Raw genomic sequence first — 21917 nt, 5'->3', positions numbered from 1 at the left:
GCCGAGACCGAAGAAGCCACCGTCGGGTTATTATAAGATCCATGTTGATGCAGGTGTGCGTGCATGAAGAGGAGGTTCTGCGGTGGCCGTTTGCAGGGATGAAGAGGGAAATTACTTGGGAAGCTCGGCTCTTGTAGTAAAAGGAGTTTGTGAGCCCCCTACACTCGAAGCTATAGCATGCCGGGAAGCCCTTTCCCTTGCGGAAGATCTGGGCATTCAGCAGTTCATTGTGGCATAGGATTGCTAGCAGGTCGTCCTAGACATCAACAGGCGGGCACGAGGTGTCTATGGTGCAACCATTAGCGAGATCAATATCAAATCATCTACCTTCTCCTGTACTTTTTGATTTGAAAGTCGTGCTGTTAATTATGAAGCACATCATTTAGCTAAGTTTTCTCTTTCTAAAGGTCTGGGACGCCATGTTTAGTTTGGCGTTCCCCACGACCAAAGATGTATCCCACTTCAGGTAGACTTTGATGAATAAATCAGGTCTTTACCCCTAAAAAAATAACCAAATGTGGTCGTCAATTTTATAGGGTAATTGGTCATTTCCAGTTGCTAATTTATGGTTAGTATACCATCCTAACAAATCCCGGTTATCACACAAAACCGTCTCCTCACATCTCACGCACGTGCTGCATTTTGAAATTTGCACGTCACTTAGTTATTGCACATCTAACTGGCTCAATCAAATATAAAAAAAAACCAAAAAAATACACACGAATCTTCGCGTAAGATCAATGACATGAAACTTAGATGCGCAATAATTATGACACATCTAAATGTGCTTTAGCAAAACTAAAATTACAAAAGTGATAGATCATTTAGTCAAGCAAGGTCCATAAAAAAAAGGATGGATTAGCATCTCTTTTTTATGGATCAGGTCCATAGAAAAGACGTTTTTTCACTCAAGTCTTTGCGGAACTCAATAGCAAGATCGGAAGATTGAAGTGAATGACAAGTACTTCGTCAGTAAAGAGTATTTAGTAGTAATCTAAGCGCTTTTATATTTATTTATTTTTTTCGGAAAAACTTTTAATCTATTCATTTTCAATCATGGCAGTACAATGAACACCAGAAATAAAAATTAGATCCAGATCCGTAGACCACCTAGCGACGACTACAAGCATTGAAGCGAGCCGAAGGCGCGCCGCCGTCACATCACCCCTCCATCGCCGAAGTCGGGCACAACTTGTTGTAGTAGGCAGTCGGTAAGTCGTCGTGCTAAGGCCCCATAGGACCAGCGCACCAGAACAGCAACCGCCGCCGACGAAGAATAACGTAGGTTGGAAGGATTCAACCCGAAGACACACGAACGTAGACGAACAACGACGAGATCCGAGCAAATCCACTAAAGATAGATCCGCTGAAGACACACCTCCACACGCTCACCAATGATGCTAGATGCACCGCCGGAACGGGGGCTAGGCGGGGAGACCTTTATTCCATTTCCAGGGAGCCGCCGCCGTCTGGCCTTTCTGAGTAGGACACAAACCCTAACAAGACAGGAAAAAAACGACTGAAAACAAAGCCCTCCCGCCGGCCCTTGGCAGGATCCACCGCGCCTCCATGGCCCTAGGGCCACCGGAGACGAGGTAGACCTGCGGCGACGCCGGCGAGAGGCAGAAATCCTAGCTTTATATTTCTTTAAGATGGAGTAAATGAGAATTGAGACGCAGCATCACTACAAGAATGCTACAGTTCTACTTGGATGCACAAAATTCAATATCAAGATTCGGTTGGTCTTTTTCTCATAGACCCTAATCATGTTGCCGCGTCGTCTCTCCGGCCGCTCAGCCTAGACACGACCAGTGGCGAACCTTGAAAGAAAATGAAGGGGAGGGTGGCTCAAAGTTAATAGTGTGAAGAAAAAACCACTAACTCTCAGTTGTTTAGATCAAATAAGGTAGAACTTTTGATACGAGGCTGAGCTGTATACCAGTAAAAAAAATTCTATTTTTTAATGTGTGTGTGTGGGAGGGGGGGGGGGGCTAGATTCGCCACTGGATCAACGTGCTCATTGGCCATCATAGCGGCCATGGCCAAAAAACATCCGCCGCCGCTACTGGAAGAACTAATTTACCCCCTTCGTCATGTCCCCAACCATAGGCTGGGAAGACATGCTAGATGTCCCCTTGGTCAGTCCAAGGGTCCATCCAAGCGATCGGAGACGAGGGGTAGGAGTGGTGGGTGGGAAGGACTCAATGCCAGCTAAACGCGAGAGAAGTTCACATTGTAACCCTCAACTAACCACATGGTTTGATTTTCAACCCTGACCTTTGAAACCGGTCAGATTCAACCCTCAAATTGTCACAAAGTTCAAATAACAACTCTTGACTCGGATTTAGGCTGGCCAAGCGGTTTTGACCTAGTCAAAGCTAATTTGGCAGCCTAGTCAGCATGCCATGTCACACATACATCCCAGCCTTATCCCTCATCTCTTTCTGTTTCGTTCACACCCTCACCCTCAACCGAGTCCACCCCGCCGCCGCCTCGCGGCCAACACTTCCACTGCCGGCGACCGGAGACCGATGGTGCCACCATAATGCCGGCAGGTTCCTTCTTTCCTCCCTCCATCTCTTCTCTCCCTCTCTTCCCCTTAGGTTGCAGCAGCAGCTCGCCAACGGCGGCAACAGGAGCAGTCGGGCCGTCCCTCGTCGTACTTGCTCTGCTCGGCGCCCCTACCGTCCTCAAGCTTCTGCCCTTCTTCCCCGCCACTTATCCCAACCAGGGGAGCGATGCCGCCAGGGGCCGGGTCGACGTAGGGGACAGCGGGCCTCGTGATGCGGTCGCATAGAGAAGCTGGAGCGACGGCTCCCTAGGTCCTTGTGGCCGACGTGCACGGGGCCTAGGTGCTCGTGGCCGAGCAAGGAAATTGCACTGGCGGTGGGGCTCCTGGGGACGAGGCGCGGCGGCGCTGTTGGGGATGAGGCGCGGCGGCGATGCTACTGGGACACGTGCATCAGATGTTACAGACGCCGTCGCTGGTTCCCCCTCTGGCCCTTGAACGGCGACACCTCTGTGCTGTTGCTGGCTAGATAGAGAAGGAAGAAAGAGAGGGTGGGATGTTTTTTATTGTTGTTTCCTCTGGTGGGTCCCACATATAAGGAGTGCCTAGTCAGCGGTCAACTCGGTCAAAACCACTTGACTGGATCAAAACCGCGAGGAGGGTTGTTTTTTAGATCGCGTAGTTAGTTCGGGTGGTATTTCCATCGGTTTTGAAGTTCGGGGTTGAATTCTAAACCATGTGATTAGTTCAGGGTTGTAATGTGGACTTTTCTCGCTAGACTTCAGTGAAGTAGCTCAACCTTAGTCGCCATGGATGGCTAGGGTAGGGATTCTTTCGCTGCTGGTAGGTAAAGCCTAGCGCGAATATTTGATCTTCCGTGTAAAATCAAATCAAATGACGCCCTTCCGTTTATTTTTAGTCTGCATATACGGTTTGGTCAAAGTCAAACTTTATAGAGTTTGACTAACTTTATATTAAAAACTATAAACATTCAAAATATGAAATCAATATTATCAGATGCACCATGAAATGTATTTTCATACTATATAGTTTTAGTATTATAGATGTTCATATTTTTTTATAGAAATTTGGTCAAATTTTGTGTAGTTTGACTTTGACCAAATCTTATATGCAGAGTAAAAAGAAACGGAGGGAGTAAGACTTAGATGAAACTTTACAAATCTGTTTTCCATACGAATCGTGATGGCTTATCTATCTGCTTGCTTTGCCGGCCGTCTCTTATTTAAAATAAAAAAATGCTACACTTATTGTAAGAACCTATTTAATCTTACGTAACTTATCTAACAAGAAAAGGACACCTAAGTTGTTATGTAAATTAGGCATAAATCTTTAGGTAGCATTGCTGTATTCAAAACGGGAATAGGTAATTCGATGCTGATTGCACTACGTATGCCTTTGGCTGTGCCGACCCTCCTCCATATACAGTAATAATCAATCGAAGCCTCTCGATCGACGACCTAGCTAGGTACGTAGCAAGCTGCATGCGATGGGCGAGATCGATGATCGCCGGTGGGGCGCGGTGGACAGCTTAGTATTGGTGGCGGTGGCGGTGGCCGTGCTCGTAGTGCTCGGCCTGCTCACCGTGATCCTGTGCGTCGCCCTAGGAGATAAGCAGCCGCTCTACTCCGCCGCCATCGACGCCGCCACCGGCCTCGACGGCCACGATCTGAACCCTCTCTTCAACCTCACCCTCCGCGTCGCCTCGCGGAGCATCTTCATCGGCGACTGCACCGCGCCCGGCACGGTCGTGGAGGTGAGCTACGCCGGCGTCCCGCTCGCCGCTGGGCCCGTCCAGAGGTTCTGCACCAAGCGAAGGGGGACCAGGGAGCTGCAGGCCATCGTGGCGTGGGGGACGGCGGTGCAGATCCCCGGGTTTGCCCTCGACGGCCTCGCGGCGGACGCCCGGCGAGGGACGCCGGTGTTCGATGTGGCGGTCACCATGCCGGGAACCCACTGGAGCAACCACCATGGGACGATGGTGTCGTGCAGGGGCCTGCGCGTCGGGGACACGGCCTCGTTGGGAGCTACGTGCGCCGCTTCGGACGTGGACACTATCGTGACGCTGCCCAGACCCAGCGCCAAGGTCGACGGTGCCAATTGACCTGTACTTTGCTGCGTCGTGGCAGTCGGTTGTTTGATCGATCTAGCTAGGTTTTTCTCGTCAGGGATAGATTCAGTTTTACTGCCCGCAAGAGAACTAGAGGTTAAATCATAGTACTTGGTACTGATATTATTTATTGTTTTTTGTAGAAAGAGTCTATCCATATCACCCGCTCTATGTAAAGAAATATCAGATCGTTTGGATCACTATATTTTTTTAGAGTACAGTTTAACTGTTTAAACTAAAGAGATTTCTATCTATATCAACTTGCACCAGGTCCAGAATCTTGCGAGCGGTACATTAGTAGAAAACAGGGCTTTCGTTCTAGCCGGATCGGAGCAATAGTCCCGGTCGCGTTACGAACCGGGACTAATATGAGTATCAGTCCCGGTTCGAGCGGCTAGGACGCCGGCCATATCCGGATTCGATAGGACCTTTAGTCCCGGTTTCCAGACACCAACCGGGACTAAAGGGATTGCAGCAGGCACGATACCCTTTAGTCCTGGTTGGTGTCTCCAAGCAGGACTAAAGGTCTGTCTTCAGTCCAGGTTTTAGACCCCAACCGGGACTAAAAATTTGCCTATATATATCCTCGCCCCTGCCCGTTCTTTTCTTTGCTTTTCCTCATAAAAGGTGGGAGGTGTGTGTTAGTTTGTTCTCCCTTCCTATGCACAAGAGGTGCTTGATGAAATGTCTAAACATGCAAAGACTTGGTTCTACGGGAATGGGGAAAGTTGGACCCAGAAACAGGGAAGTGTATTTATACAAAAGATCAACTTGCAACAACTCTTAAAACCCTTAAAGCTGCAATAAAGGATGTGCAGAACGGGAAGTTCAATCCCGATAGAGAGAACGACGAGTTGACATGCGCCCTCTGGAATGCTAAACACAGTGGACGGACACGAGGCTCATCAGGCTCCGTTCCGTGAAAGATTGGGTTTCCCAACTGCAGTGTCATTTATAGAAGCCGAGGAGAAAAAAGAAACAAGAGGCAAACCGGCTGCAATGGATAGATGAAAAATTAGCATTGCAACAGAAGCAAATAGAGTCACTTACCAGCCAGCAAGCTACCGGCCCATCTCAGCGGCACGAAGATCTTACATTCGATATTGCCGGCCCACCATCTCAGCGGAAAAGCAGTCTGGCTTCCACGGAGCTCGTTCGGGCCATGGATGATATCACGTCTCCTCGCTACCCCGTGGATGATATCGCGCAGAGGGAAAATGGTGAGCTACATGTGAAATGCATGAACATATTCGTGAAGGCAGCGGTCGGCTTTGCCTTACCTCTTGTACGTGATGGAACTTCCATTGCTCTCCAATATAGATGGCTATGCTGTTGTCGAGGTGGATGAAGTTATATAGGGATTTGAGCAGTTGGAGTTTGACTTCCCTACAGGTGAAGGGGAGACCGAACTGGGAGATGCTAAAAAAAGTACCATTCTATGGAGAAAAGGAACACATCGTGCTTCCACATTGGACGCCAAGGCTATCGACTCCTCAGAGTAGCAATCCAACTCTATCTCCGCCTGTCAACAGACTCCACCGCCTCCGCCGCCTCAGGCATCTCCGCCGCGTTAGCAGACTCAGTCGCCTCAGTCGTCTCCGTCGTGTCAGCAGACTCCGCCGCCTCCACCACGGGTGGATAAGCGGAAGAGAACCGCCGCTCCGGCGGCTAGTACTACAAAGCATCAAGGAGGCTCCTGCCAAGCTACCATATGAACTGACTGATGAGGAACTCAAGAAGGCCGTGGATGCCGATGTGGAACACCAGCTTGCACCGAAACGGCCCGAGCCAAAGGAGAAAATAGATCCGACAAAAGTGAAGCGCTTACTGAAAAACCTTATGCGACCATCGGCTTCGCTGCCATCAAACTATGACTGCTCTATTATTAAGTCACATAAAGAACATGTGCAGCGGTCGGGAAATAGTAGTGCAAGGGGGTAAACAACTCCTCAGCTCGCAGAACAGAAAAACCAATCGTGCCCCCCGCTCAACGTGTTTTCCGGTATCGATAATGATCCGGAGGTAGTGGCCCATGATCTTGGCTTTTCTACAACATGTTTGATAAATATAAGAGGTAAATACACCAGAAGTCATAGAACTTACATGCGACGGTCAGTTTGGTGCATAAACTTGTAAAATACGTATTTCTGGTCATCTAACTTGTCGCCTCGTTCATATACGGTGCTTCCCATTATACCCAGTCATATCCATACGCGCGCCAACGTGGCAGGGCCACTGTCAGTGGCTGAGGCCGGTTTTTTGTCAGAAAGGACCCTTACATTCTATTAATTTATGCAGAAAATCCTCAAATAAACTGAAAAAGTAATGGAGAACGGGACTTCTGGTGTATTTACCTCTTATATTTATCAAACATGTTGTAGAAAAGCCAAGATCATGGGCCACTGTCAGTGGCTGAGGCCGGTTTTTTGTCAGAAAGGACCCTTACATTCTATTAATTTATGCAGAAAATCCTCAAATAAAATGAAAAAGTAATGGAGAACGGGATGGGATTTGAACTAATGACCTGCTGCCCTTGGCCTCGCATAGAAAACCACTAGACCAACTAAGTTTGATGTGTCAAATGTACAGTTAGTGCTATTTATTGAACACGTACCGCACTAATTAAAATAGAAATCAAAACGACAAAATTGTGTGCTGAAAAGGAGAAGGCCCGGTTCGAAATATGACCTTCTTAAAAGCTCGCCTTGTGTATAAGTGCCGACCATCAGTCCACAGTGACACTTGACAACATAAACAAAATTTATCTTCTGTATTGTTCTTTCTTTGTTTTCTATGTAAGATAGATTTGATTTTAGTTTATTAGTGATAAATAGAGATAAGACTGCTATGTATTATATAGTTTGAAATTTATGTATCCTAGTGCTGGCAAACTATGTATAATTTTCTTTCTGCACAGACAATATTTTTTGCACATAGTACCTAACTTTAAATATATATTCCTGAAAAAAAATAGTGCGGGATGAATGAGCGTAAATTATTTTGGACAAACCAACAAAATTTTGTTCCAAATTTCAATAATTTTAAATTTTAAAATCTAGATCAAAAGGAAATACAATATAGAATGAATGTATGTAAATTCTTTTGGACAAATCAACAAAACTTTTGTTTGAATATGAATAATTTAAATTTTTTATATTTATATAAAAGGAAATATAGTGCAGAATGAATGTATGTATGTTTTTCAGACAAATCAACTCAACTTTTGTTTGAATTCGAGTACATGTAAACTGAAAAATCCAGGTAAAAGAAAATATAGTTCAAAATGAATGTATGTAAATTCTTATGGACAAATCAAATAATTTTTGTTCGATTTCGAATAATTAAATATTTAAAATCTAGATGAAAGGAAATATAGTGTAAAATGAATGTACGTAAATTTTTGGGACAAATCAACTATTTTTTTCAATTAGAATATTTATAATTTTAAAATCTAGATAAAAGAAAATATAGTGCAGCATGAATGTACATAAATTTCTTTGGACAAATCAACATCATTTTTTTTGAGTTTGAATAATTTAAAATTTGAAAATTTAGATATACGAAAATATAGGTCAAAATGAATGTACATAGTTTTTTAGGACAAATGAACGAAATTTTTGTTTGAATGTGAATTATGTACATAAAAGAAAATATACTTCAGAATGAATGCATATAGGTTTCTTTTGGACTGGGCCCTCAAGCTCGAAGCGGGGATTACCTTGTCTCCGTTTTGATTTTACTTTAATTCGCATGGTCTAGTTATATAAAGATAATTTTTTCCATTAAACGCAAAGTTGCAGTTGGTCTGGTGGCTTCTATGCGGGGCGAATCATGGTCGGTCGTGGGTTCAAATCCCGCTGTGTGCTACAATTTTTTTACTTTTATTTGAGAATTTTCTGCATATAAATAAATAAAATGCAAGGGTGCTATCTGAGAAGAAAACAGTGCGTGTGGATTACCACCACCTCAGCCACTGACTGTAGGCCCCATCACGTTGGCACCCGTAATGATACAGCCGGATACGGTAGAAAGCACCGTATATGAACAAGAGGACAAGTTAGATGACTAGAAACACGTATTTTACAAGTTTACGCACTAAACTGACCGTCGTGTGCAAGTTCTGTGACTTGTGGTGTATTTACCTCTAAATATAAACTGCTATTCTATACTCTTCTGATTGCTGCAAGATGCTTGGAGCTGCCTGAAGATGCTAGTCTTCGATAGGCTAGGCTTTCCTCTTCTCTTCTGGCATTCTGCATTCCAGTCTACAGATACTCTCCATTTCATTGATACCGATCCACATGTAGTGTAGATCCTTGCTTGCGAGTACTTTGGATGAGTACTCATGGTTGCTTTGCTTCCCATTTTCCAGCTCTTTCCATTCTTTTCGGATGCTGCAACCAGATGGTGGAGCCTAGGATCCAGACGCCACCTTCGACGACGACTGCTACTACACTAAGGATGCCTACTACTACGTGACGGACGCCGATGACCAGGAGTAGTTAGGAGGCTCCCAGGCAGGAGGCCTTGCCTTTTCGATCTATGTTGCTTTTGTGCTAGCCTTCTTAAGGCATACTAGTTTAACTTATGTCTGTACTCAGATATGATTACTTCCGCTGACTTGTTTGTATTCGAGCTGATGTATTTGAGTCCCCGAGGCCCCTGACTTGTAATATAAAGCTTTTATTATTTTAATTTGTGTCTAGAGTTGTGTTTTGATATCTTTCCGTGAGTCCCTGATCTTGATCGTACACATTTGCGTGTATGATTAGTGTATGATTGAATCGGGAGAGTCACATACCGGCAACCTGGACTGCCTTCCTCAATATGCGTCAGGAGATTCGAGGCCCACAGATGCATCAACAACAGCAGCAGGATCTGGTGGAGCACCTATGAAGGCTCAAAGGCAACGCCTAGCTCGACGTGTGATGAAATATGAGTTTCTATTTGTTGAACTATATAATTTGTATTGAATTATTTGTTGTTGAACTATTTGATTTCTATTGGTTTTCTGTGATGAACTATGTGAGAAAAAATTACTTTTGTTGAATTTGCGTCGAACCGCGGCGAATATGAGCCGGTTTGTGCCGATATCAGGCTGATTTTTCGCTGAAAGTGGGCCGAAAAGCAGGCACATTTGCACCAAAAATGGGCCGATATCGTTGCCTGGGGGCGGCGCCTGGGAACCCAATCGCCCCCAGCGTCGATTTTAGCGCCGGCACGCCCCCAGGCGGCGATTTTTAAGCCTCCTGGGGGGCAATGGCTAAAGATGCTCTTATCCTTCCGTTCACGACGGGCTTGGTCGCCGCCGTGTTCCATGCATGTTGCATGGGTGGTGCCGCACATGCACAGGGCCGACAAGTACGCGTGTCCATTGATCGTCGTCTTCCTTGTGTCGTTGCTGCGTGCATGGACTACGTCCGGCCTCGACTTGTTGACGCGGACAGTCTCACCTTGTCGATCGTTTGCTCGCTCCTCGCATGGCGCGTTCCACTGTTGGCCAACCTCGCATTGTCAACGGATGTGTGTGATGCGTCACTTTCATCATCTGGCCTTCACCTTGTGTTAGGCCAACTCCAGCGCGCGACATCATCCTGCCCGGGTGCGTCTGTTTGGGGCAAAACGAATATACCAGATGGCGTAGTGCGCGGGCGTAAACAGACTTTTGTCCGTTTTATGCACAACAATAAGGGTACACAACAACTTTTGGCTGCATCATATACAACTCTTCTTCCAGAAATCCATTCAGGAATGCAGTTTTGACATCCATCTGCCAAATTTCATAATCATAAAATGCGGCAATTGCTAACATGATTCGGACAGACTTAAGCATCGCTACGGGTGAGAAGGTCTCATCGTAGTCAATCCCTTGAACTTGTCGAAAACCTTTTGCAACAAGTCGAGCTTTGTAGACAGTAACATTACCGTCAGCGTTAGTCTTCTTCTTAAAGATCCATTTATTCTCAATTGCTTGCCGATCATTGGGCAAGTCAACCAAAGTCCACACTTTGTTCTCATACATGAATCCCATCTCAGATTTCATGGCTTCAAGCCATTTTGCGGAATCTGGGCTCACCATCGCTTCTTCATAGTTCGTAGGTTCATCATGATCTAGTAGCATGACTTCCAGAACAGGATTACCGTACCACTCTAGTGAGGATCTTACTCTGGTTGATCTACGAGGTTCAGTAGTAACTTGTTCTGAAGTTTCATGATCATCATCATTAGCTTCCTCACTAATTGGTGTAGGTGTCACAGAAACCGGTTTCTGTGATGTACTACTTTCCAATAAGGGAGCAGGTATAGTTACCTCATCAAGTTCTACTTTCCTCCCACTCACTTCTTTCGAGAGAAACTCCTTCTCTAGAAAGTTTCCGAATTTAGCAACAAAAGTCTTGCCTTCGGATCTGTGATAGAAGGTGTATCCAATAGTTTCCTTTGGATATCCTATGAAGACACACTTCTCCGATTTGGGTTCGAGTTTATCGGGTTGAAGCTTTTTCACATAAGCATCGCAGCCCCAAACTTTCAAAAACGACAACTTTGGTTTCTTGCCAAACCACAGTTCATAAGGCGTCGTCTCAACGGATTTCGATGGTGCCCTATTTAACGTGAATGCGGCCGTCTCTAAAGCATAACCCTAAAATGAAAGTGGTAAATCAGTAAGAGACATCATAGATCGCACCATATCTAGTAAAGTACGATTACGACGTTCGGACACACCATTACGCTATGGTGTTCCGGGTGGCGTGAGTTGCAAAACTATTTCGCATTATTTCAAATGTACACCAAACTCGTAACTCAAATATTCTCCTCCACGATCAGATCGTAGAAACTTTATTTTCTTGTTACGATGATTTTCAACTTTACTCTGAAATTCTTTGAACTTTTCAAATGTTTCATACTTATGTTTCATTAAGTAGATATACCCATATCTGCTTAAGTCATCTGTGAAGGTGAGAAAATAACGATATCCGCCACGAGCCTCAACATTCATCGGACCACATACATCTGTATGTATGATTTCCAACAAATCTGTTGCTCTCTCCATAGTACCGGAGAACGGTGTTTTGGTCATCTTACCCATAAGGCACGGTTCGCAAGTACCAAGTGATTCATAATCAAGTGGTTCCAAAAGCCCATCAGTATGGAGTTTCTTCATGCGCTTTACACCGATATGACCTAAATGGCAGTGCCATAAAGAAGTTGCACTATCATTATCAACTCTGCATCTTTTGGTTTCAACATTATGAATATGTGTGTCACTACTATCGGGATTTAATAAGAATAGACCACTCTTCAAGGGTGCATGACCATAAAAGATATTACTCATATAAATAGAACAACCATTATTCTCTGATTTAAATGAATAACCGTCTCGCATCAAACAAGATCCAGATATAATGTTCATGCTCAACGCTGGCACCAAATAACAATTATTTAGGTCTAATACTAATCCCGAAGGTAGATGTAGAGGTAGCGTGCCGACCGCGATCACATCGACTTTGGAACCATTTCCCACGCGCATCGTCGCCTCGTCCTTAGCAAATCTTCGCTTAATCCATAGTCCCTGTTTCGAGTTGCAAATATTAGCAACAGAAGCAGTATCAAATACCCAGGTGCTACTGCGAGCATTAGTAAGGTACACATCAATAACATGTATATCACATATACCTTTGTTCACCTTGCCATCCTTCTTATCCGCCAAATACTTGGGGCAGTTCCGCTTCCAGTGACCAGTCTGCTTGCAGTAGAAGCACTCAGTTTCAGGCTTAGGTCCAGATTTGGGTTTCTTCTCCTGAGCAGCAACTTGCTTGCTGTTCTTCTTGAAGTTTCCCTTCTTCTTCCCTTTGCCCTTTTTCTTGAAACTAGTGGTCTTGTTGACCATCAACACTTGATGCTCCTTCTTGATTTCTACCTCCGCTGCTTTTAGCATTGCGAAGAGCTCGGGAATTGTCTTATCCATCCCTTGCATATTATAGTTCATCACGAAGCTCTTGTAGCTAGGTGGAAGTAATTGGAGAATTCTATCAATGACGCAATCATCTGGAAGATTAACTCTCAATTGAATCAAGTGATTATTATACCCAGACATTTTGAGTATATACTCACTGACAGAACTGTTCTCCTCCATCTTGCAGCTATAGAACTTATTGGAAACTTCATATCTCTCAATCCGGGCATTTGCTTGAAATATTAACTTCAACTCTTGGAACATCTCATATGCTCCATGACGCTCAAAACATCGTTGAAGACCCGATTCTAAGTCGTAAAGCATGGCACATTGAACTATCGAGTAGTCATCAGCTTTGCTCTGCCAGACGTTCTTAACATCGTCAGTTCCATCAGCAGCAGGCCTGGCACCCAGCGGTAATTCCAGGACGTAACTTTTCTGTGCAGCAATGAGGATAATCCTCAAGTCACGGACCCAGTCCGTGTAATTGCTACCATCATCTTTCAACTTTGCTTTCTCAAGGAACGCATTAAAATTCAACGAAACAACAGCACGAGCCATCTATCTACAATCAAACATAAATAAGCAAGATACTATCAGGTACTAAGTTCATGATAAATTTAAGTTCAATTAATCATAAAGAACTCCCACTTAGATAGACATCCCTCTAATCCTCTAAGTGATCACGTGATCCAAATCAACTAAACCATGTCCGATCATCACGTGAGATGGAGTAGTTTGAATGATGAACATCACTATGTTGATCATATCTACTATATGATTCACGCTCGACCTTTCGGTCTCCGTGTTCCGAGGCCATATCTGTATATGCTTGGCTCGTCAAGTATAACCTGAGTATTCCGCGTGTGCAACTGTTTTGCACCCGTTGTATTTGAACGTAGAGCCTATCACACCCGATCATCACGTGGTGTCTCAGCACGAAGAAGTTTCGCAACGGTGCATACTCAGGGAGAACACTTCTTGATAATTAGTGAGAGATCATCTTAAAATGCTACCGTCAATCAAAGCAAGATAAGATGCATAAAAGATAAACATCACATGCAATCAATATAAGTGATATGATATGGCCATCATCATCTTGTGCTTGTGATCTCCATCTTCGAAGCACCGACATGATCACCATCGTCACCGGCGTGACACCTTGATCTCCATCGTAGCATCGTTGTCGTCTCGCCAATCTTATGCTTTTACGACTATCGCTACCGCTTAGTGATAAAGTAAAGCATTACAGGGCGATTACATTGCATACAATAAAGCGACAACCATATGGTTCCTGCCAGTTGCCGATAACTCGGTTACAAAACATGATCATCTCATACAATAGAATTTAGCATCATGTCTTGACCATGTCACATCACAACATGCCCTGCAAAAACAAGTTAGACATCCTCTACTTTGTTTGTTGCAAGTTTTATGTGGCTGCTACGGGCTTAAGCAAGAACCAATCTTACCTACGCATCAAAACTACAACGATAGTTTGTCAAGTTGGTGTTGTTTTAACCTTCGCAAGGACCGGGCGTAGCCACACTCGGTTCAACTAAAGTTGGAGAAACTGACACCCGCCAGCCACCTGTGTGCAAAGCACGTCGGTAGAACCAGTCTCGCGTAAGCGTACGCGTAATGTCGGTCTGGGCCGCTTCATCCAACAATACCGCCGAACCAAAGTATGACATGCTGGTAAGCAGTATGACTTATATCGCCCACAACTCACTTGTGTTCTACTCGTCCATATAACATCAACACATAAAACCTAGACTCGGATGCCACTGTTGGGGAACGTAGTAATTTCAAAAATATTCCTACGGGCACGCAAGATCATGGTGATGCATAGCAACGAGAGGGAAGAGTGTTGTCTACGTACCCTCGTAGACCGACAGCGGAAGCGTTATGACAACGCGGTTGATGTAGTCGTACGTCTTCACGGCCCGACCAATCAAGCACCAAAACTACGGCGCCTCCGAGTTCTAGCACAAGTTCAGCTCGATGACGATCCCCGGACTACGATCCAGCAAAGTGTCGGGGAAGAGTTCCGTCAGCACGATGGCGTGGTGACGATCTTGATGTTCTACCGTCGCAGGGCTTCGCCTAAGCACCACTACAATATTATCGAGAATTATGGTGGAGGGGGGCACCGCACACGGCTAAGAGAACGATCATGAAGATCAACTTGTGTGTCTAGAGGTGCCCCCCTGCCCCCGTATATAAAGGAGCAAGGGGGAGGCCGGCCGGCCCTTGTGGGCGCGCCAAGGAGGAGGAGTCCTCCTCCTAGTAGGAGTAGGACTCCCCTCTTTCCTACTCCTACTAGGAGGGGGAAAGGAAGGGGGGAGAAGGAAAGGGGGGCGCCACCCCCCTCTCCTAGTCCAATTCGGACCAGAGGGGGAGGGGGCGCGCGGCCCACCCTGGCCGCCCCTCTCTCTCTCCACTAGGGCCCATAAGGCCCATTACTTCTCCCGGGGGGTTCCGGTAACCCTCTGGCACTCCGGTTTTCTTCGAAATCACCCGGAACACTTCCGGTGTCCGAATATAGCCGTCCAATATATCAATCTTTATGTCTCAACCATTTCAAGACTTCTTGTCATGTCCGTGATCACATCCGGCACTCCGAACAAACTTCGGTACATCAAAATATATAAACTCATAATGAAACTGTCATTGTAACGTTAAGCGTGCGGACCCTACGGGTTCGAGAACAATGTAGACATGACCGAGACATGTTTCCGGTCAATAACCAATAGCGGAACCTGGATGCTCATATTGGCTCCCACACATTCTATGAAGATCTTTATCGGTCAGACCGCATAACAACATACTTTGTTCCCTTTGTCATCGGTATGTTACTTGCCCGAGATTCGATCGTCGGTATCTCAATACTTAGTTCAATATCGTTACCGGCAAGTCTCTTTACTCGTTTCGTAATACATTATCTCGCAACTAACTCATTAGTTACAATGCTTGCAAAGCTTATGTGATGTGCATTACCGAGAGGGCCCAGAGATACCTCTCCGACAATCGGAGTGACAAATCCTAATCTTGAAATACGCCAACCCAACATGTACCTTTGGAGACACCTGTAGAGCTCCTTTATAATCACCCAGTTACGTTGTGACGTTTGGTAGCACACAAAGTGTTCCTCCGACAAACGGGAGTTGCATAATCTCATAGCCATAGGAACATGTATAAGTCATGAACAAAGCAATAGCAACATACTAAACGATCAGGTGCTAAGCTAATGGAATGGGTCATGTCAATCACATCATTCTTCTAATGATGTGATCCCGTTTATCAAATAACAACACATGTCTATGGTTAGGAAACATAACCATCTTCGATTAACGAGCTAGTCAAGTAGAGGCATACTAGTGACGTTTAGTTTGTCTATGTATTCACACAAGTATTATGTTTCCGGATAATACAATTCTAGCATTAATAATAAACATTTATCATGATACAAGGAAATAAATAATAACTTTATTATTGCCTCTAGGGCATATTTTCTTCATTGAAGGGATGAGCAAAGTCTAGGGAATAGGGATGAAAGGGCTAGCAGCGCACCACTGGTGCATGTCAGCATGTGATCCAGCCGGCTCTGGGGAATGGGCCGGGATGGAAATCAAATGCATGGTTGAAATCAAATGCCTCAGTCAGGCTACAATGCGTCCCGTGATCGCCAACTAGCCGGACGCCAGCTTCAGTGACTTACTACACCTACCAAAGGCAGGTGCAGTTTATTCACCCAAGCTCAGTCCCCACTAGCCAGGGTTCATGGTCTTGCATGAACTAACACATTACTCCTACATGATAATCGAAACCATCGCATTATTATGGGTGAGGGCGTTTGGTTTTGCATGAACTAACACATTACTCCTACATGATAATCGAAACCATCGCATTATTATGGGTGAGGGCGTTTGGTCTTGCATGAACTAACACATTACTCTGGCAAACTAGCAAAAGAATGGCAATGCTTAACATTCAATCCAAGATCAGTTTTATGCGTTGTCAGAATTGCACATGTGTATGCGTTGTGGGTGGATTCAGATAACAGAAAAACAGATTAGTGTGTCCATAAAAAAGGTAAATTATTATTAGCTTACTAAATAAATGTTCCCATAAACAGTACATTTTAGAGCGTCTACAGTCGAACATATGTGACCTAGACTAGTTGGTGACTGGTAGCATAGGTAAGTGTGTCCGAATGGTCATGCAATAATATAATAGTAGTATATTCACCCCAAAGACGGGAAAGAGATGAGGTGAGTAGTAGCTCATACCCTGATTACTGACATTAACCCAGTCTTTAACTGCAGCACCCCTCTTCCTTCGCTGTTGGGGTCCAGATTTTGGGCCACCGCATAAGTTCTGTGAGTTAACACTGATACTATTGTAAATATATAATCACAATAAACAAGAATAGAAATTACACTGTAAGTTTGTGAGTTAACACTGAAACTATTGTATATATATAATTACATTAAACCATAATAGAAATTACAGTTAACACTGGAACACTGCTGGTCAAGACAACATAGCATCATGGGTTAATTTGAAAAAATGCATCTGCTAACACATACCAAAGCACAAAGTCAAAGATTGATTTGAAATGGCTGAACAAAACAATAAAGAAATTCTGCACACAGGAAGGCATGCTATGCTACAGATCAGTAGCATCCTACCCAAACCAGTAGACCAAAATCCACCAAGCATTAGTAGAATCCTACCCAAATGAGCAGATCCAAGCAAAAACAGAAATCGACCGATGGGCAAGGAACAAACCAACCATGACGATCCACAGAAGAAATTCATTGACACATACATAAATTAGGAGAAGCAAAAATTGAAGCAATTGAGGACATAAATCAGAAACAAAAACCAGATCAATGGCGAGTGGGACGGCACAAAAAGTGAAGCAATTGACACTGAGCCAAAAAGCAGAAAATGTACAGTACAATAGACAGTCAATGATGTAGATGTGTACCGTAAATTGGGCAACCTTCAGCCAAAAGTACAACTAAAAAATGACTGGAAATCATGAACTTCTATTCTGTAAATTTGAAGTATAAAAAATAGAAGTGCTTACATCTGCAAAGAAATCAGTAACTAGAACTTATCCACACTGTTGAACTCGCTGAAAAACATATCATTAGCATACTTTATCCTTAAGTTGGATGTGTCAGCACTTGAAAAGTGGTTAGTAACTTGAGTCCTTTTAGTCCACACTTCCATAAACTTGAATGTAAAGACGCCACAATCGTGCCTGATTTTTCACATGAATAAAGGTAGAAAAACAAAAAATAAGATACCAACAATGTTATCAAGAACAAAATATAAAAGGAAATCAGGAATCAGGTCAGCCATACTAAAAACCAAATTACATATTGGTCTGGTTGGGTACAGCTAGGTAGACACCGTCAAATTGTTCGGAATCGATTTGTTTCCTCATCATGGGAGTAACAAAAGCATCCCAGAATCCTATGAAGTTTATAATTCTTTGAATACAATTTAAAATACAAGAGAAAATCTCAAAAGATTAAAAAAAAATTGTGCCTTCAAAAAGGAAACTAATCTAGAAACAAATTGATTAGTAATGTACTAGCGGATGACAAATCTGCAAGTGAAATTAAGAATGCTCATCGAAAGCTAAATCAAGGAAAGCAAAGGGTCTTTCCTTCAAAGAAACGATGAAAGAAAACCAATGCTTTCGAATGGTTACAGGAAAGTATAGCTGCAAAAAGGAAGAAGAATATGAAGAAAAATGTATATAGAGGAAATAAGAAATAAAAAAAGAAAGGGCAATGACAAACACCAAAAAAGATAGCAGAAATTAAAGTACTTACATGGTTGGTCGTCCACATTGGAAATGCACCGTTAGCATCTTCAAAAGCATTTCAGATCAGTTCAGGCCCGGAATTATTCAAGACGATTTCCTTTAAAAGAGCAAAGAAAAACGACATTAAGATATTACCAGGAAGTTGCCTAGATGTCCATTAGGGCACGAAGTACCAAGTGAACGATATGAACAACAGGCCCTATCACACCTCACTGCTTCAATGCTAAAAAAAGACAAGAGTGTATGAGTACAAATGATAAAAAATTACACTGTATATTTGTACTGTAGGGTGATTAGGTAGGAACTTGGCAAAGTTTCAGACACAAAGGTAGATTCAGTATATGTTGACAGTGTGACTAGCTGCAACACTACCGAACAAAGACATTGTGATTTACAGTCTAATTAGCACTGTAATTTTACTGAAATTACACTGTAATTGCACTAACTATAAATACAGTAAATATCCTAGTATATGTAATAACAGTAAAAATATCATTGTGATTACCACTGGAAATTACATTGTAACAACACCGTAAATTATAGCGAAATTGCAGTAATTACAACAAAATAGCACAGTGTACACTGTGATTACTCTGAAATTACATTGTAACAATATAATTACAGTGCGATTAGTCTGTAATTTTAGAGGAAATTATACTGTAATTAAAATTAAATTACAGTCATGAAGTGATGTAACTTAGATGCAATACTACCGAACACAAATAAATATAAATAAATGGTTCTAAAATGAATGCAAATACCAGCCAACAAAGACAAGCCACAAAGAAAAGATCTAAAATGCTTGTAGACCAAACATAGACAAACCCTCCAAAAAAATACTTTAACAGCTTGGTTGAGGGTAATTAGAGTTAGGGAATGGGAATTGAAGGGGCACGAGACTTCCTGGTAACATCCCATGTCTAATCTCAACACAACTCCCTCCTCTAAACTCCCATTCCCCTCCCCAACTATTGCTATACAAGCTGTAATTGCAATGAAAATTTCATTCTGATCTAGTGTACTTGCACTAAATATACACTGACAATAGCACTGTAATTAACCTGAAATTATACTGTAATTGTAATTGCAGTGATTGTAAAATTAACAATCCCAGAAGTTACAGTAACTCTGGTTATCTCTGGAAATTACACTATAACAACACTGTAATTACAGTGCTGCTACTCTACAATTTCAGAGGAAACTACACTGTAATTAAATGAAATTATAGTTATGGAGCTGCTATAACTTAGATGCAACTACTACCTAGAAACACATGCCAAATAGAAAAAATAGTCAGCAGAATCAGACGCCCAGGCCAGTGATAGAAAATCAAAAGGGGAATCAAATCCACCGCTACATCCATGCACCTACCGCTACAACTGCAACGAAATTGCCAGGAAAGTCCTCCGCTACAAATACACATACACCTATAAGTGCATCAAATGCCAGGGGAATCGAAACAAGCAACTAGATCTAGAAGAAATCCAATGGGGAAAGGGAGAAGACAAGGACAACCTACCGAAATCACAAGGTACTGGAGCGGAAATCTAGCTGAAGAAGAGCGGAAATCTACACTCTGGAGAAAACACACATTTACACAAAGTTCACGACAAACAACCAACTCATACCCCGTAGAACAACAGAGCAAATTCCACTACTAACACCACTAAAATTCTTATATGTAATTACACTGTATATTCACTCGATTACATCAAAAAATTACAGATAGATTACTCTGTAATTACAGAGAGATTAATCTGAAATTACAATAAAAAGATTACAACTAAAGAAGTAATTACAGCAAGAATACTCTGTAAATACAGAGAGATTACTCTGTAATTACAGAGAGATTAATCTGAAATTACAACAAAAAGATTACAGCTAAAGAAGTAATACAGCAAGAATACTCTGTAATTACATCAAAGATTACATCAACAATGAAATTGAAGTGCACTGCAATTACTATGAGATTGCATTGAAAGTACACTGGAACAAATGCAAGACTAAACCACTGAATTACAGTCAAAATGCACTCAAATAACAGTGCAATTACATATAATATTTACACTAAAACACACTAAAAATGCACTGACAACACACAGTAATTGCACTACCATAGTACAGATAAAATCCACTAAAAATTACACTGAAAACTAGAACCTACATGATAATTGACAGGTAACTTAAATGTGATTTGGAACCCTAAATGAGCATACAACTACAGAGCAAGAATAGAAAGTTTGATGCCTATTCAAACACAGAAACAAAACACTACTTAAAACTCTAATCTAAAAAAACTGAAAACACAACTTCATAGAAAACATAAAATGGCCAGGCGATCTAACACCTACAACAGGGCACTTCCAGGGTGTTCTACGGTGTCCCATTGTGAACCAACTGAGCATTTGCACATACATATACAAACAAAACGAGCCAGCCAATTCAAGGCAAAGAAGCCCTAATCCAAATGGCCATGCATAGTAAATGAATCCCCTATAGCAGATTAATCACTCCTGCAGCCTAATCCAAGTGCACGAACAGGACAGACCACATACAACTAAAGGGCGCGGGGCTATCACATTCAACTATCTAAAAGAACAAATCTGAGTGCCCTAACGATATAAACATCAACAACAACAACAACCTAAACAAAAATCGATCTGAACTCAATCGATCTAAGGAGCAAGACAACACATCGAAAATGCAGAAAAGAAAGAAGGGGAGGGGAGATTGGGAGGGACGGAGCGCGAGGGAAGGGGGAGATACAGCACACCTCAAGGCGGGAGATGCAGCAGACATCAGCAGGCAGATGCGGCGGCGAGGGGATCTACAACATCGCCATGACTCTCTCTCTCCCTCTCTCGGATGCATGCTAGGAATGAGAAAAGGGAGGGCCGGAGGGGAAAAGGCAGCTACAGGGAGACAAAAAGAGAAGAAAAAAAAGGACCAACGGTTCGGCCAGCCAGGGAAAACAAAACGGGTCTCGCTTGCGCGCCCGATAAGACAACAAACAGAACTGAAGCTAGGAATAAAACGGATTAGCACAAATCCCAGAACAGAGATCGAGCGGCTAGAAAAACGAATGAAGCCGAATTGTTTTCATCCGGCTGAAAATTAGCAAACCCGTCTTCTTATCTTATTCAAAACGGAATCGGTTGCCGATTTGCACTAGGAACGTAGCCAACCCTCCTCCATATAAAGCTTTGCAGATCGATGGATGGAACCCGCCATCTAAGGGCATCTCCAGCCGTTGGCTTCTCAGGAGGGGCAAAAAATCGCCTCCTGGGGACGCACCGGCGTTAAACCGCGCACTGGGGGCGTGATGTCCCCCAGTCGCGGCGCCCACGTTTTTTTAAAAAAGTCAAATACGGCGCAAACACGATTCAAATTTAACGTAAACATCGGCGAGTTCGTTCAAATTTAAACATACTTTACAAAAAAAGAGAAAAACTACCGCGGGCTACCCGCGTCGTCTCCC

The 21917-nt window shown here is 43.3% G+C and overlaps 1 long non-coding RNA gene across 1 annotated transcript; it reads right to left on the bottom strand.

Annotated features, from left to right (window-relative positions):
* Positions 1-16026: 16026 nt before the first annotated feature.
* Positions 16027-21315, bottom strand: LOC123108578 (uncharacterized). Its single transcript, XR_006451928.1, has 4 exons — positions 21213-21315; positions 18447-18536; positions 16884-16971; positions 16027-16403 (listed from the first exon to the last, which is right to left on the bottom strand). It is a non-coding gene; the product is annotated as an uncharacterized lncRNA (long non-coding RNA).
* Between the last annotated feature and the right edge of the window lie 602 nt (positions 21316-21917).

This window comes from Triticum aestivum, chromosome 5A (assembly GCF_018294505.1).
Source record: "Triticum aestivum cultivar Chinese Spring chromosome 5A, IWGSC CS RefSeq v2.1, whole genome shotgun sequence".
NCBI classification, from domain to species: domain Eukaryota; kingdom Viridiplantae; phylum Streptophyta; class Magnoliopsida; order Poales; family Poaceae; genus Triticum; species Triticum aestivum.
The sequence above is the reverse complement of the archived record's forward strand: the minus strand, read 5'-3'. Positions and strand labels throughout refer to the sequence as shown.